Consider the following 6,435-nt stretch of genomic DNA (forward strand, 5'->3'; position numbering starts at 1 on the left):
CTGCCACCAGATAATTCTTTGTACGTGAACAAGACCTCACTATTTTATTGTCTTCTGGTGTAGTGGCTGACACTGCAATCCCAGTACAAGGGAGGCTAAGACAAGAGGACTGTCACAAATTTGAATTCAGCCCTGATTACATAGGAAGTTGCAAGCCACCATGGGCTGCAGAGGGATATCTTGTATCAAAAGAAAAACAAACAAAAGGAATAACATGATTTCATTGTCTTAATAATAATACAAAAATTGAAACTAAAACCAGACTTAGTGGGCCCTTTTCATTCTAACCTTCTAGTTCAAAATGTTCCTGTTCCCTAGCAACCAGCACCCTCTTAGATCAGCAAATGGGCTCAGCAGACTCCAGCCTTGAGTAATCTTCTTCTCAGTTTATCCCCTTTCTAGAAAATCAGCTTAGTTTGACTACTACAGAGGCTACTACTGTCACAATGCCATTTCCCTCAGCACTTGAACTACGTCACTTTTTGAGGTTGGTACTGCCAAATTTCTTAGAGAACATTCAGAGGTTTTAGGAATATCCGCTATGTTCACTGGAGTGCTTTTGGCACAAAGTCTACCACCAGTTACTTAAAATGAGCATGGTTTTATTTATTCATTAGCTTCTGATTTCATGAATACATGTATTCCCTCAAAGGCCTACATTGATCAAGACTCTGCTAAATAATTGGCAACCCCCTGCAGATTGGCTACATTCTCTGCCGGTTGAGTCCTCTCCCCCCCTGGATTTCTGTTTGGCAATTCCCAGTTGCTCTGAGTCTTCTTGAACAATAAGTTGTGTGTATTCAACTCAAGTCGTTCTCTGTGTGTTATCTGGACACTTTCTCTCAGAACAGGAATCTGAAGCCTTCCAGGGGCTCCTGGTGTTTGTTTGCCATCTCGTTGGGGTCACTTTGTCTTACTAACTACTGCTCAATGTCTTGAAAACTATTGCTTAATATATTTAATCTGAGTGCAGCATGTGTGTTGGTTTCAAAGAAAATGGTTCCCAAAGGGAGTGACACTATTGGGAGGTGTGGTTTTGTTGGAGTGGGTGTGATCTTGGAGAAAATTTGTCACTATGGAGGTGAGCTTTGAGGTTCCATATGTGCTCAAGTCATGCCCAGTGACAAAATGACATTATCTCCTATTGCCTGCAAGATGTAAGACTCTCAGCTACTTCTCCTGCACCATGTCTGACTGCACACTGCCATGTCCCATCATGATAATAATGGAATGAACCACTGAACTGTAAGTGAGCCACCCCAATTAAATATTTCCCTTTATAAGAGTTGCTGTGGTTGTGGATTTTCTTGGTAGCAATAGGAATCCTAACTAAGATAGCGTGGTAGCTTATACCTGTAGTCTTAGCATTGGGAATTGGGATGGGAGGATTGTTATGAATTTGAGGCTAAACTGGGTTATATAGTGGGTTCCAGACCAGTGTGATCTACACTGAGACATTTTATTAAAAAAACAAAACAAAACAAAACCTGTACACACACAAACAGCTTCCCCTGTAATTTCAGCCAATAGAATGTGTTTGTTCCCAATTATTATATCTTCATGGTAAGAAAAGCTTCCAGAATGAAGCCTTAAAATAAAAAGTGTGACCATGAAGAATAACCCTTTCCCTGGTGGTAAGAGACTGATAGAAACACTTGGTGACCAAATATGGTTAAAATGGCTGTAAAAAGGTATATTTGCCCATGGTAAACAGACTGATAATAATAAAGCAGGCATGCCTTGGAATTGGTGCTTTTAATTCCAGGTGGGGTAGTTACTAGCCACCTGGCTTTTGAAGCCCTGACTTCTTTATCTGATACATTACAAAAGGAATAATATGAACAGCCCAGCCCGTACATGACATCGTCATAAGGATTAGATGAGGTGATACATGAAAACTGGGACACTGTAGTCCCTAAACAAAAGTCATTCTTATCCCTGTCACCTCCCACACCATCTGCCAATGTTGCTATTTCCCACAATCATGGTGCTTTCTATTGTGGGTTTATGAAACCCGAACAGCAAAAGGCCTCGTTATAAATGCCTCTGGGAGACAGGACATCGAGTTTTTGTTCCTTTCCCCTTTTATTTCTTCACACATCAAACACCTGCTATATGAAAGAGAATGTGCTGCAAACTATGGAAAAATATGCATGATTGGATCCTAACTCTTCAAGAGCTCACAGACCCAGAGAGATGGGCCAGAAACGCACCATGTGATAAGACACCATGTTACGAACACCACCTGAGTTTGTAAGAGAGTCGGCGTCTTGCTGGCTGACAGATGAAAGCCCTGTGTCTGGAACCAATGTGTCTTTTGTTGTTTACTTCTTCAGAGTCGGATTTATTTCCAGGCTCAGGCTCTGATCCAGTTGACCCTGTCGCTACAGAAACCATTTGATTCTTTCTACTTAGTGTGTTTAAAAGTCACTTGTGGCAGACTGTATCCTTAATGAGCTGACAAAGCTGGGGCCAGAGTTCCCCAAGTCATGGCACCTCATCTGGGGGACTCATTGCCTCTGGACACGAACTGATTACCTAAGGCAATGACTTTAGGAAAAGATGAAAGGCGTCTCTTTATAAGCCTTCCTTGATCTTGACACTGAAGGCCTAGGCGGTGTTCTCATCAAGCCCTTACTAACTCATCACCAACTGATCAATAAGAATTTGGCGAGAGGAAGGAAAGAGGGCAGGATTCTTTTTCTGGCAGGGAATGAAAGCTAACCTAAAGAAGGGCAACCTCGCAGAGGAAAGAGTGCAGGACGGAGCAAGGAGATGACTTTCTGTCTGATCCTTTTATGTAAAACAGCATCACACAACTGCTATAGAGTTTTCAAACCCAAGGCTCTGCCTACGGAGGCAATTAAATGCCACGGAGCTATGTATATCAGGAGAAAGCAGAATCATGATTTGCCCTTTTTTATGTTATTTTAAAAGGTATTGTTTTGGCAGGGGCAGTTTTAAACTTATTTCAGACCAGACAAGACACATTTTTCCTTCTGACCAAAGGAAAGTAAATAGATGTTTCTTTCTTTAAATACTGATTTAATAGAAACACAAGGAAAGGGCGTACAAAGAAGAGGACACTGTAGGACGTGGCCCATGTGACTGGCCATTCCAATCACAGATATAGCCTTTCTGGTCTGGATCATATCAGAGGAAATTACCCCACTGGCTGATGGCCTACGGTTCACTAAAATCTTCTGGGGGCGGATGGCAGTTTGACCTCTCACATCTCTAAGCTATGGTTTGGGATTACAACCTCCTAGATGGAAGAAGTTGTGTGCTTGATAAGTTTAATGAGTTCCAGGCCCTCAAAGCCCACTTGCTGCTGTTCCCTCCTCCCACCCCTCCTCTTCATCCTTGCTATCATTGTCCTCCTCTTCCTCCTCCTTTCTTCTTCTTTTCCTCCTCCTCTTCTACATGAGCTATAGAGGCAGAGGCAGGCGGATCTCTGTGAGTTCGAGGCCGGGCTGGACCGACAGCCTCCAAAACAATACAGAGCAACCCTGTCTCCTAAAACCAAAAAAAAAAAAAAGACATAGCTTGGCGGCTGCAGGATGTTTTGGCCTTGGTAGCAGAGGTCTCTATCTAAATAACAGACTTGGGCCCAGGTGTGTTTACTCTCAACCCTGAAGACCGGATGGCAGGTGTGGCTACCAAATACCTGGAGGATTAAGGGAAGTAAGTCTCTTTGCCCCTTATACATGATAATAGAAATTCTCTGCCATTGTCCCCACTTTTGGTTGGATACTTAAGCTTGTTAAAGAGTAAACCAAGGGTGTATTCGGTATGGATTGAATGGTCCTCCTGACACCTATTCTGTGTCTTGTCTCCAGAATTTCTTTAGTCCACACTCCCCGTCTCAAGTATGAACTGTGGGCTGCCCGACTGGCTCCTACTGCAGCCCCCAAAAGACATCTTCCCACAACCAGGGTCTCTATATGGAAGAAGCACATTAGAGAGTACAGGCCAGCTACTTGGGAATTCAGTGTTCTGACTTCTGCGGCATGGTGTGCCATGCTTCTTATTTAGAAGTGCAGTGTGTTAGGTAGACTGACCACTAGGCCAGGCCTGCATTTTCTCCTGCAGTACTCTCTGTTCACCTCTTGCTTCTGAGAAGCAGTTTAAATAATGGTCAGGCCTATGTAGTTGGATTTCTGTTCTGCCTCACGTTTCACACCGATAAGCATTAATTAACCTCACAGTGTTTCCGATTTGTCATTCATTTGATGTAAGGGTTCCATTTGAGGTAATGAAAATGAAGATGTGACACAGCACCGGGGAGACACTCATTCAGCCCAAGCAAGACAGATGAAGCTAGTGCAGGGCAGAGGACAATGACCAAGCCGTAACTTAACAGCGTCCCAGATGGCGTGACAGTGGTCAGTGAGCCCTTCATAACTTGCCTAGACCCTTAATTAGGAGGGAGTGGAAGCTATTCTCCATCCCATGGTTTCAGATTTAGTCTAGTGTCATCCTTAAAACGATCACTGAGGTTGACAAAGGTGTTGGCTGGAATCAGCAGAGGGATGTGGTGACTGGTTCACTTTGTAGGTATTCCCGGCTTGAGGCCAAGTTGGACAGTAAACTGGAGACTCTCCTGAGCTGGTCTTTGTCAGTGAGATGGAATATTGATATCTTTGGGAGTTTTCCAGAGCATCCAATGATTTGTCACATTAGAGCACACATTCATCTTCCAGACAGAAAGCCTTCCTCACAGTTTTGGTGCTGCACACAACAAGGCCTTATCCGGTCTGTGCAGCATGAGCTTAGACAATTGATGTATACTGCTATTTAATTCTCACTGCACTAGCCACAGGGTGATTCTCAATGATTTTGAAAAAGGAGAGTCATCATTATTTTCTTTTCTATTTGCCAAGCTGTTACTATTTATTAACTGATTAGAACACAAAAACACCATGGTGATACCTTAGTTCATCCACCAAAAAAAAAAAAATATATATATATACATATACATACATACATACATACATATATATGTATAATAAAATTAAAAATGCCTGCTTGTCTGTTTTTTTGTTTTTTTCTTTTTCTTCATTCCTCCTCATGGAGAAGATGATTTGGGCTGCAGGAAGCTATTTGCTTTCCCGAAGTAGTGTTTTCTAATGCCATATTTACCAAGAGGCTGCGTATTATCTGTCAAGGCCATTTGCTTCTTGCTGATTTCTCCTTGCCAGGCTTGTAGATTAGTACATTTACCTGCTTCAGGTTGGGGTACCCCCATGCAATTTATGGTTCCACAGTCTCAGCATGTTAACAGAAGCCTTGTTGAGCTTAACAAAGGTGTCCTTAAAGATCTGATGCAGATGGAGAAACTACACTACATTGCAGACCTTTGGGTTTACACCATTGATACACCATTGATGACAAATGACAGTTTTGGTTCTGCACATACATAGAATTTTCCAGCTTTTCCTGCCATTTTAGCCATTTGAATATCAGTCCTGTACATCTGCATGTGTTCCTTGTGATAGTGGTTTGTTTTTTTTCACAGATAAGCTTCCTCTTAGCCTCTTAAAGTATTTTTAGGGCAAACTTCTGCAAGTACTTCACCTTCAACTCTTCAAAATTCTTTCATATTTTCTTAATTGTTTCTGGCACTGCAGAGACCTTCTTTTTCTTCTTTGGCACAGGCTCCATTGTTCCAGCCTAGGGGAGGGGAGAGTAAATTTTCATTTAAGTATGTATTGTATTAGATAATGTACATATTTAATTTACCACTATGTTGTTCTGTAGAGATATATTTTATTTTTATTTATTTATTTTGATTTTTTGAGACAGGTTTCTCTGTATTGTTTTGGAGGCTGTCCTGGAACTTGCCCTGTAGACCAGGCTAGCCTCAAACTCACAGAGATCCACCTGCCTCTACCACCCAAGTGCTGGGATTAAAGGCATGTGCCACCAACACCCGGCTGAGATATACTTTATTATCTCTACTCATTTTTTCAGGCTATCCATTTTTGTTATCCAGTGTGCAGTATGTGAACCTGTGGCTTCTTTGAAGACGCACGTTCTCTTTCAATATATACGCTGCCTTGCTCCTACCAAACCAACAGTTATTTCATTTCATGCATTTCATCAAAATTTAACTCACGGGCCAGTGAGATGGCTTACCAAGTAAGTGTTTGCCATTTAGTCATGTGTATTGTTTTTTGTTTGTTTGCTTTTTTGGTCACTCAACACAGAGTAGAGTCACTTGAGAAGAGGAGCCTTCAATTGAAGAACTGTTTCCATCAGATCGGCCCATGGGCATGGCTGTAGGGCATTTTCTTGATTTACAATTGATGTAGGAAGCCTAGCCTGCAGTAGCTGTGCTACTCCTAGGAGGGTTGTTCAGAGCTGTATAAGACAGAAAGCTGAGCAAGCTGGGGACAGCAAGGCAGTGAGTGAGCAGAATTCCTCCGCTGTCTT

The 6,435-nt window shown here is 42.3% G+C and overlaps 1 pseudogene; it reads right to left on the reverse strand.

The window, feature by feature from the left end:
- Positions 1–5,050: 5,050 nt before the first annotated feature.
- On the reverse strand, positions 5,051–5,664 carry LOC101823491 (annotated as a pseudogene).
- Positions 5,665–6,435: the final 771 nt, after the last annotated feature.

The sequence above is a fragment of the Mesocricetus auratus genome, unplaced genomic scaffold (assembly GCF_017639785.1).
Source record: "Mesocricetus auratus isolate SY011 unplaced genomic scaffold, BCM_Maur_2.0 Super-Scaffold_100010, whole genome shotgun sequence".
Lineage (NCBI taxonomy): Eukaryota > Metazoa > Chordata > Mammalia > Rodentia > Cricetidae > Mesocricetus > Mesocricetus auratus.